The sequence below is a fragment of the Pteronotus mesoamericanus genome, unplaced genomic scaffold (genome assembly GCF_021234165.1).
Source record: "Pteronotus mesoamericanus isolate MK-2021 breed Mesoamerican mustached bat unplaced genomic scaffold, CSHL_Meso_final scaffold_54, whole genome shotgun sequence".
NCBI classification, from domain to species: Eukaryota; Metazoa; Chordata; class Mammalia; order Chiroptera; family Mormoopidae; genus Pteronotus; species Pteronotus mesoamericanus.
The window spans coordinates 78,244,688-78,256,350 of NW_026555321.1; the positions used below are offsets into that span (position 1 = coordinate 78,244,688).

An 11,663-nucleotide genomic window follows, 5' to 3' on the forward strand; every position below is an offset into this window, starting at 1 on the left:
TTATAACTTTAACTCCAACATTCAAGGACTTCAAAATTGATCCCGCAGTTGACCCTTCTGAAAGTATCTCCACCTAGTCCCCTACACAAAATTTATACTCTCACTTTACAAAGTCCTACCAAATAAAATTTCCCCCATTTTGCCTCATCTGAATTTTACTCATCCAAGTAAAATTATGTAAAATGCTTGACAAACATTATCTAAATTTGGAAATATTAATAAATGGTCTAAAAAAGTCCCAAATATCATTAGACTCTGTCATTTTGAATTAGTCTCATTCATAAAAACTAAATTCACTTTATATGTATTATTGCATTAATTCTTTTTCATATGTCCTATCATTTGATAGCTTCTGCTTAACAGAGACTCAAAAAAGCCATTAAAACGTATTTAAGTCAAGTCTACTACAAAATAACTCTCCTGCCTCCAAAGTATACCAAGTAAGGAGGCCACAGTCATTTTTCCTACATTATTGTCACCAACTGAGGTATGACACTCTAAGCTGTGCATATTGTAATTGTTAAGGGATAGCAATATCAAGTTGTGATACTTTCTTTAAATGTGAATTGCTTTCTTTAAATTTTTAATGCTCATACAACTATATAGTAAAAATTTTCTTGTCCTATGTTTCTTTTTATAATAGATACTAAAAGTTAAAAAAAAAAAACTGAAACCAAAATTATCTACACAGCAAATGATGAAATAGCTTTCTTCTATTAAACCAAGACTATGTGCAAACACACAGCAAATTGGTAACATTAACAATGTGGTAGTGATTTAACTAATATTTCAACAGATATTCTGAATAATTACTGACCAATTACGATGTGTGGAATATCTACAAACTGATAAACTAAGAGAATTCAAAAGAGAGCAAAATTACGGGGGCAAAGGGGTCATGGCATAAGTCTCAGAGCACTCTCCAAAAAGCTGTGAAAACAGAAATCAACCAATGAGAAGAAAGGGTGCTTACAGGCACTCAAGTACTATACTTGCAAAAGTTAGTTAATCGAACCTCAACTTTACTAAAAGATGGAAGAAAAGTCATCCTCTCCAGGCCCTGCACAACAGAGGTCCAGTTTCCAGGCAAATTAGATTTATTAGGTAGGTCCACAATGAAAGGATCAGTGAAATGTGATCATTAAAATTTACATATTTTCATCTATGACAGTAAGGACAAAATTGTCAACCTAGCACTAATCTTCTATAATGTTATTTATCCCAGCTTCTCAAAGCAGTCTACATTTGTAACTTATTGTCTTTAAAATTTACTATCTTTTATACAAAGCTTACACGTAAATTCTTCTTATTTATTGTTCATTTTGCCAGAGCTAAAACTGTGTGTTGCAGGGGCTTAAGTAACATTTCATTAAAATAATGAACCTAGCTCCAAGTTGCTTTCCAGCCTTGCTGGGTTTCATGGAACAAATCTATGTCTTTGCCCATGCAGAGTTAAAGTACATTAGTTTGCCTACTATGACCCCAAAACCTGAGTATCTGCAGAGCCCCCAACTACCACCACACTGTCTTATTACTATACTCTCCTTTGTAACTTGGCACACCCTCAGTAACCTTTTCACTTTTCCATGTCCACGCCAAGTATTTCAAAGCCTTTGTATTTACTATTCCTTCTGCCAAAATTCTTCTTTCTCCAGATGGTCGGCCACACATATAGCTACCTCACTTCTCTTGGGTCTTCCTTCAAAAGTTATCAGTCTGTGAGACCTTCCCTGGCCCCTATCTAAAGTTTCAACCCTCCAATCCTGATAGTTCATCTCCTCCCTTTTCTGCTTTATTTTTTTCTCCCTAGCTTATGTCTGCTACTCCATACTTTTCTTAAATGAGCACAGGGATTTTTGCTTGGTTTATTCATTGTCCCACATTTCTAGAGCAATGTCTGGCATGTAATAGGTACATGATAAATCCCTGTCAAAACTTCTTGATAGCCAGAATATTTTTTTAAAGAAGTGCAGTGATTTATTCATGTCCTATCATGCTTTTTCTTCTCCTAGAAATATCCTCGTACACTCTGTAAAAGCCCAAATCCCTTCAGTATATTTCCTTCAAATTTCCAATAATGCTCAATTGTAATTATTTTTATATAGGAATCCAATTTTCTTTCTTCTATAAGGCGAGAATACTTTTACATGTTCTTACATTCCTCACAGTAACTGGTTCAATGGCCTGCGGTACATAAATAATTCTAGGAATGAATGTGTGGGGAAAGGAACTGCTAGATTTCACTTGAGTTTTTGGAACCAGTATTTTCCGTAGTACACAAGAAAAGCTTAATTGGGGTTAGAGAATAGCATTACCCAAATGAGAAAATTTTACTAGCCATTCTTGTTTTTTGAAAACATTCAAAGATTACACACATTTGCTACGTAAAGCATATAGCAGATGTTCACACCCTCACTAAATGCATGAGATTCTCAAAATTAGAAGCCAAATAAAAGCTCTTCTCAAGCTTACATAATAACAATTCAGGTTTAAAAGTGTGGTTTTTCAAGAACAAAGGTCTTGTGTCCTCTGCTCTTTTGGACTTTATGAATTTGATTTACTAAAAGTCAATCTGCCGGGCGTTTTAAATGTGTTTGTTAGCAAGGGCTAGAAAAATTTTTCAAAGACAAGAGTAGTACACTTCACTGTCTTCCCTATCATTCAATAGCATAAAAGAACTAGGCCAATAACTAATTCTAGCTTTAACATAAAAGACTTAAAAGAGACTAAATAAAATTATTTTTAAAAAGCTAAATATCTTCACACCCTTAGCAATGTCTGCTTATAAACAACCCTCCATCCCTCAAATTACATCAACCACCTTCCTCAATTGCCCTTCTGCTTCTCATAGTAGTATCAGATCTGGAAGGGCTTTTTTTGTATCAAATATCGAAATATAATCTGAGATTCTCAATTAAACCCTGATTTGTCTTGTTAAAATAAAAAGTCTCCTCCTAAATTGCTAACCTTCCAAACCTTCGGACAAACCATACAGGCACCATAAACACACAAAAAACTGGTTAGCAATAATAAAGTGGTAACGACATAGGTACATTTTCATATGGCCCAAATCACTGTTCTATATATAGTAGACTTAAGGCGAACATTCCTATGTAGCTTAATGTCTTGTAGTAACGTGACTCGTTATCAACAGTAAGCACATTAGTGTTTCTTGGCACTCAGGCCCACACTACTTTGTGGTATGACCGCACTTTAAAGAGTCATGACGGAAAAAATGAGATGAAGAAACTATAAACAATAAACATAGCACATCCACCAGGCAGTGTTAGAAACTATAAAGATATTTCGAGAAGTTGCCATTTCTCCTGTTTCAACCAAGGAAGTTATGAAATCTGAATATACACTTCATCCTAAATCTATCAGTGGGGCGGGCGGAGGCTGAGTCATTCCTAGGAGTAACTTTATACCGATCCTCGCACTCCAGGGTCGGGACAAAGACATCTCTCCGTTTCTCCCACCATACGCTTCGTTCGGCCTCGGCCCAATTCCATTCTCCGGTTTCTCAAGTCAAAGACACCATTAGGACTGAGTCCGGCAGTGGTGACGAGCGAGGACGCGTCCCGGTAGTTCAGGCGTCTCTACCACTCGGCCACTCCCGCAAGTCGGCCGGCGGCGCGTACAGGCAGGCATCCTGGGAGCCCAGTCCGAGGAAGCCACAGGCAGGCCTGGACCGGGTGAGCCCAACTCACAACTCCCGCAGCCCAATGAGGCTTTGATAAGAAGCCGTGTGTCTCCACGGGGGCTGTGGTGTTACGGAGCCGACCGCACGGCAACACCTGCAGGGACCGGATGCGCTGGGCCCGCGGGTTCACACACCTGCGCGCGGGCGGTGCTCAAGCACTGCCGGGACCCCAGTGCCCCAGGCCCACTATGCCCGGGCTTGCCCCGCAGCCGCGGGGCCAGATGAGGAAAGAGGACACGGGCGGCGGCGGCACCTACCTGGCAGCACCTCCTTCCCTGCCAGCGGCAGCAGCAGAGCCGGCAGCCCCCGGCACCATCTTCCGCCGCCGCCGAGAACAAGGCGGCGGCTACCAACCTTCCATCCGACACCGCCAATCGACAAAATCGCCGGTGTCCCGATGCCAACCGCGGCCCCGAACTCCGGACGGAAGGGAGGAGTCCGGGCGGAGAAGGGACGCGGTCAGGCCCCTCGGCTCTGGGTCAGGGGCCGGGGGACAGAGGGCCGCGGCCGGTCAGAGCCGAGGGGCCGAAACGAAAGGAGGACCCTGAAGCAGCGCCGAGGTCTCGGCAGGGCCGCGGACACAGCCGCGGCAGGGTTTGTTATTGTCGACTCCGTCCCTTCCTCCGCAGAGCATGCCGGGAATCGGCGGGTGGGGGCGGGGGGAGGGGCGGTCCTGGAGGCGCAGGGAGGCGATGCGCAGGTCCGGAAGTCTACGGCCTGCCGGGAAGGGGGACGACCCCGCCTCCAGTTGCTCTCCGCAGGCTTGCGACTTGGTTGTCCTCTGCTGACCCGCGGGAACTTTGCTGGGGAGGATTGTTTCGGTGCTGTCCGCGGTCAAGCTGCTTACTACCGCAAGGTGAGCTTGGCCTTCGTTGCTAGAGTTGGCCTGAGGTAGGCCGACCCCGTCGAACTTTGGATTAGCTCCAGATAGAAGAGCTTGTCTCTCAGCCTGTGGCGGAGGAGAGGAGAGGGGCCAGCTGAGGGTGGGAATACTTGCCTCCTGTACCTGGGGCATCCCGCAGACTGGGCCCAAGATGTGTTAAGAGGATGAGGCACCAGGAGGGCTGTGGGCCTGCTGGCCAAACTGCCGCCGCCACCCCCACCAATACGGCCGGGACTGGAAGCGCTGACAGACGTCTGGTAATTGCATTATAGGCGGCGGCACAACTTTTCTTAGACCAGGAAAGGCAAAGCATCCAAGAGAAAAGAGATTTAAGGCTTGGTCCACTGGAATAAAGATGAAAGCGCGACGCCACTACCACCAGTTTTCAGCTTTACAGATACTGAGTTCTCTAGTGAGTTAGCGTGAGTAATGTAATGGGAAACAGTTTCAGGGAAATCCTAATCTTGAGAAGATAGGCATTCTCAGACAGTGTCTTCAAGCCACAGGCTTAAGTATTACCATTTGAAGAGCAGGTTACACGTATAAAAATTATATAATATTTTAAGTTATTGTTATATTCAGGAATGTCTGGTATGAGGAAAGCTTGGAGGTTTTTCCACTAAGTCATCAGAGGGCTTTTGAGTTGTTTTTTATAAAATTGGGTATTACTACCCTTTTCAAGGGCACCAAAACAGAACAAATAGTATTAAAAAGTAAACTTGTGCAATTCTTCATGTCTTGATGGAAACCGATATTAAAAAGAAAAACATTGAAATAACTTGTAAGTCTTAAGGATTTTCACTTTTCATCACACTGACCTGATATCGGAAAGTTATGTTTGGGAAGGGCTTATTATTTTGAACACTTTGTTTTTAATTTTACACTTCTTTGTGTCCCAGAGAGGTCTTGTCTTTGGTAAGTCATTTTACCTCAGTATTTTTTTTAAGCTGAAATTTTATTATACCTCCCCAGCAAGATAGAGCAGAGAAGTGAAAATTAAGAGACTAAACTGTTATTATGCCTTGGGGGAAAGTATGAACTGATTTTATTAAGCATAGCATAGTAATCAGCACACAGAAAATAATGCGGTGAGAAAGGATTGGACCAGAAAATTGGTAAGCACAATACAGCTATATTAGGCCTATAGAGAATATGTTGGTACACCCTGCCTAGTGTGGCTCAGTTGTTTGAGCATCACCCGGGAAACCAAAAGGTCACAAGTTCGATTCCTGGTCAGGGCATGCTTAGGTTGAGGGTTTGGTCCCCAGCTGAGTTACTGTGGAATGCAACCAATCGATGTTTCCCCTCTTGTCCCCCCTTCCCCTCAAGAAAAAAAAAGTGGTGACTTTTCCCATTAAAAATAATAATAACAATAATAATATTTTGGTGCTTGACTGTCCACTTAGTTGTCAATGACATTCATCATTACAAATACAACTTGGGATGTAGAAACATCTCTGGGCCCTAGCTGGTGTGGCTTTGTGGATTGAGTGCCAGCCTACAAACCAAAAGGTTGCAGATTTGATTCCTGGTCAGGGCACATGCCTGGGTTATGGGCCAGGACCCTGTTGGGGGCATGACAGAGGCAACCATCTATGTATGTCCCACACATCGATGTTTCTCTCCCTCTCTTCCTCCCTTCCCCTGTCTCTAAAAATAAAAAAAAATAAAATCTTAAAAAAAAAAAGATATCTCTGGTATGTGCCAGTGATTATGTATTACTATATAATAAAATGTTTTTCATGTAACTTGTTTCTCTGACTTCTTTCTTTGAGGGAAAAAATTACTCATCTTCTCTCATAGTCATAGGCTGGAAAAAATGATGAGAAGTGATTGGTTCATACCTTACACATTTACACCTTCTCCAGATTGTAAATGTTGAGTTTATATGCATCTCAGTTCTTTCCCAGTGATAAGTGAAAATGTATGAACATTTTTTAATATATATGCAGGAATCTAGAGGAAGTAACAACACAGATTGTTAAAACCACGTGTCCATAATGTCTCAACAAGTGATGTTTTCCTTCAAACAAGGACACTGAAAACAAGAACACACAAACCTTCTTGCAGCATTACTTCTCTATCAAGATTATTCATAGGAAGTCCTCAATCCACAGTCTCGTTTTCACCTACTGTGCTTTTCTCACTAAAATTACACATTAATTGAGACCTCCAAATTATTGTGTTAAATGGACAATGCTGAGACTTTTGAACATTGTAAAGCATTTGCCATTTTCAATTAATATTTTTTATCTCCCCTTTTTGTAGTCTCTCTCTTGGCTCTTAACTCTGATGTTCCTCTCCTTTAGTCCTCTTCCAAATTTTCAAATACTTATAATACGGTGTAAATGATGCAAATATACAGTGCTATAGGAGAATAGACAAGATGTAACCTTACCCTCATCACATTATTTTGCAATAAACATTTAGATTATTTCATAGATTTACAGTGAGGACAAAAAGTAGTTCTTTTTTGGAGGCATATGTAGGGATTATACAGAGTTCACTGCTAAACATCCTAAGTACATAAATTTGTTTCAATCATTAAAATCTTTTTCCTTCAGGTCTTAACTTCAGTGTTACTTTCTCAGGGAATTCTTCCATAGCATATCCATAATTCCCCTGGATTCTTATATCTTTAAGTATTTGTCCAACTTGAAATGTAAGTCCTTTTTAAATAGAGGAACTTTTCCCAGATCTGTGTAGGTAGTGTATAGTCAAACATTTGTTGACAATACCCAACATATTTTTCAGACCTTCAGTTTATAGCACAACTCACTCCCAGCTAGTCTCTATTATTTATTTATTCCATCCAAAACCAATCTGATCATGTCTCCCTTGCTTGACAACTTTCCTTGGTTTTGTTTTGAATATTAGATAAAATTTAAATGTCTTAACACACGAATCTCTTTATTAGGTACCAACCCATCTCTCCAATTATGCAGGGGTAGGCAAAAGTAGATTTTCAGTTGAGTACACAAATTTATTCTTGTATTATATATTAATGTCCCATACAAGCAACTGTAAGCCTACTTTTGCAAACCCCCTGTATCTTTCAGCACTTTTCCATTTTACATGTGCCTTATGTGAGCTTCCTTATCCATTAATATCCTTCCCCTCCTGTTCACCTTTCAAAGTCATCCCTTAAAACAGATCTTGGACATCAGCCAACTTCCAACTGCTAGAGAATATAGTGACCATTCACTCTTCTACTACTTCTCCATGTTACACTACTGTGAATTTTTGTCTCCCCTCTAAGTCTGTGAAACCGATTAGATTAGGAACTATATCCACTTTTAAATTCTTAGAACTTTATAGACAGCTTGTCACATAGCAATTAATAAACTTTGTTGAATATAATTCTGCAAATATTGAAAGGTAAGTTACTGTAGGAAATTATGGCCCTCAATTATCTCAAAAACTCATACAGGAACAAAAAAATCATTGTGACAAGTTTATATGATAGTCTTCTTTCAGTGTCCTTGGGGTAATCGGTTCCAGAACACTCTGCTGCTCTTCACAGACACCAAAATCTGTAATACTCAAGTCCCTTATATAAAATAGCATATTTGCATATAACCTGTGCACATCCATACATACTTTAAATCATCTCTAGATTACTTATGATACCTAACGCAATGTAAATCCTATGTAAAGAGTTTTGTTTCCCTACATTAGGGAGTTAATGACAAGGAAAAAGTACATGTTCAGTGCAGACCCAACCATGGTAAGCTTAACTACATAGTACACTTCAACAACCACCTAACATTCTTTTTTAATATAACAGTTACAATCTGTGATTGGTTGAATCTACAGATGAGAAGCTTGGAATTGAAGGGCCAACTGTACATCAGGATAGCGGAAAGATGTTATATATGATATTTTTGTTAACTTGGGATTTTATTCTGCATATGTATTAGATATCTCTCAACGTAGTGTCATTACCCTAATTTTCTTTTAGGTTATGTTTAAATAGCCAACAACCACAATTGACATAATTTGCCTTTTCAGAGTATGAATCACAATTTTTCATTTTTAAGGTTAATCCTTATTAAAAGTTTTGGCCTTGTTTTTTTAAGATCATAGCTTGTATGATGAGTAAAATATGGTCATACACACTAAGGCTTCTGCCACTGTGATTATAAGTTAATGTTTTCAGTAGTAGTTACAGACCTTAAAGGTGCTCTACTCGGTATATTGGTACTCACACGTGTTACTAATGATAATGATAATTAACATGACTACCTTCAAAGCTAGTGATGAGCTTGATGAGTTTGTGCATAATGAATGCTGTTCCTGATGCTGCAAAACATACAAGAAAATAGAGCATGCTTAATTTCCCAACAGATTTAAACCAATGGATTGAGATAAAACATTTTTTAAGTTGTTATTTTGATGAAAAACTTCTTAGCAAAATGTACAAAAATAGAGTTGGAATGTCCTAAAGCAGAAACTTAGAGCCTTGCAGATACAGATGTGGATTGGATTCAAATATCAAGGGGTAGTTGGGCTTCAGGTGCTTCTTTGTGACCCACATTAAGAAATACACTTTAACACTGACCTGGTATGAGCCTCTGTATCAATAAAACAATGTTTCCCAAAAAAGTACTCACTGCCTGTGATGTTCTTTAATGTTTTCTATTCTGTTTTCCAATGCTAGTGAATTGCCCAACCCACTAAATTGATTTTACCACCCTCTAATGTCTTGAAAGACATTATATTCAATGATTTGGTTCCCAAAGCTTGAGATTTTTTGTTTCTGGTATTTCCATCAGTGGCTCCCTTTTTAACTATATCCCTCAGTGGTGACCTTTGTGACATGTTTATTTTTAAAAAGGATAACCTAACTGAAGCCCATAAAACATTCGTGAGTCTGTCTTACATGCCAGATGTGAGCTTTACGTAAACCTATTTAGCTGTCTCAATAGCCCTATCTGGTTTCTGTTGATTTTCAAAGACAGTAACAAAGATGTGGAGAAGTTGACACTGTAATACATTGATGGTGAGGTTATAAAATGGTGCAGCCACCTTGGAAAACGGATTGGAATTTTCTCAAAAGGTTCACCAGACTTAACATATAACCCAGCAATTACACTCCTAGAGAAATAAAAACATGTCTCTACAAAAACTTGTACACAGATGTTCATACTGCATTTTTGGGTACCACCTTGTGTAGTGTTGGGAATTGTAGCCACAAGCGAGCCAGGCCTTGAAAGAGCCTGTGAGTCTCGGGGGGAAACTGAAAATGCTGGGTGGCAGACAGGACCCAATGCCGGCACTAAGGGTACCCTGGGAAACCTGGCCTAAGGAATGCATTATATTTACTGAAGCTTGCTCTGTTTTGCACTGCCCTGATAAGGAAAAATCAAGTGTTTAGTCTCAAAGCAGGAGAGAAGATCCCTAAGCCCCTGGATGTTGTCTTAATTACCATCTTAAAGACATCAGTATGTCTGACACCCTAACCCAAGGCTGATCTATGTATTCCCCTTGTCATCTATAGCCCTCTGATGGATAAGATTTGCATGTATGCTATATACCCCTGCACATATCATTCTCAATAAAAACCATTTCAATGAAGGGCTCAGGGCATTCCCCACTAGAGGGAATTACCACCCCTTTTTCTTGACAGGCAAAGATGTCTGGAACAACAAATGAACCAGGGGACTTAACCGGACAGGGTCCCCCACACTGCATTATTTGTAACAGCTAAAGTGGAAATAATCCTAATGTGCATCAACTGGTCAATAGATAATCATAATGTGGCATGGCCATACAATAAAATATTGTGTGATGCAAGAATTTCAATTCCTTATATAATAAACAGAATTACTATATGGCCCAGCAATTCCATTCCTAGTTTCTACTCCAAGAGAGTTCCACTTCAAGAAAACTAAAAACCTATATCCACACAAAAATGTAGCCATAAACGGTCGTAACAACAGCTTTAGTAATAATAATGGAAGATACTCAAATATCAACTGATGAATGAATAAACCAAATGTAGCCTATATATACAATGGAATATTGTCTGGCAATGAAAAGGAAAAAAGTACTGATACATGGTACAGCATTGATGAACCATGTAATTGTACTAAGTGAAAGAAGCTAGTCAGAAAAATCCACATACTCTATGATTCTGCTTATATGAAATATCCAGAATGGACAAATTCCTATAAAGAAAATGGATTAGTGATTGTCGGGGTCTGGGGAAAGGGAAGAATGACTGCTACTAGGCAGGAGGTTTCTTTGGAGTATCATGAAAATACTCTGAAATTAGATAATGATGATGATTACACAACCTTATGAATATCCTAGAAAGCACTGAATGATACACTTTAAAATGGTGAATTTTGGTATGTGAATTATATATTTCAATAAAACTGTTACTTAGAAAATTATATTTTAAAAGCTCAAATGAGATTAGTAAATAAACAAAATAGCCACAAAAATCACTTGTTATTAAGCTCTGTTTCATTGAACCATTACTGAAATGGTTTAAAGGGCTTTAAAAATAGAAATCAGATTTAATCTTCATGTGAAGTGACAGTCCTTTAGAAGGAGAAATTAATGGATATCTAATGATTAACCCTGGGTGTAGGCAATAATGTAGTACATTGTTATTGTTTATCAAACAATAAATATAACTATAATTAGTCTGCTTTAACTGTCACCATGTGCCTTCTATCTTTAACAATATCAAAGAAAAAAATACTCCTCCCTCCCCAAAAATATGTTGTTACTCCAAGTTTGGGTTTCTCAATCTGTTGTAATTTGAAGCCAGGTAATTCTTTGTTGTGGGAGGCTGTTTTGTGTATCTTAGGATGTGTAAATGTACCCCTGGCCTCTACCCCTTGATTTCAGCAATACTTTCTTCCCCACCAGTTACAGCAACCCAAAGTGCCTCCAGATATCGTGAAATGTCCTGAGAGGCAAAATCAGCAAGGCAGAGAACCACTGATGTAATTCTAATTAAATGCTGTGGTTTCTATTAATTTTAATAACATGTATAAGCCTCAATGTAAAAATAGGTATTTTATTACTTATCTTTTAATAAGCATTATATTCTAGGAAGTTAAT

General features: G+C 39.2%; 1 protein-coding gene across 3 annotated transcripts in view; it reads right to left on the reverse strand.

The window, feature by feature from the left end:
* The window catches only part of RB1CC1 (RB1 inducible coiled-coil 1), a 97,612-nt gene extending 93,283 nt beyond the window's left edge, over window positions 1-4,329 (reverse strand). For all 3 annotated transcript variants that reach the window (XM_054595013.1, XM_054595012.1, XM_054595011.1), the window contains exon 1: window positions 3,961-4,329. The gene's annotated coding sequence lies outside the window, so the exon portion shown is untranslated. The remainder of the gene's footprint in view (window positions 1-3,960) is intronic.
* Window positions 4,330-11,663: the final 7,334 nt, after the last annotated feature.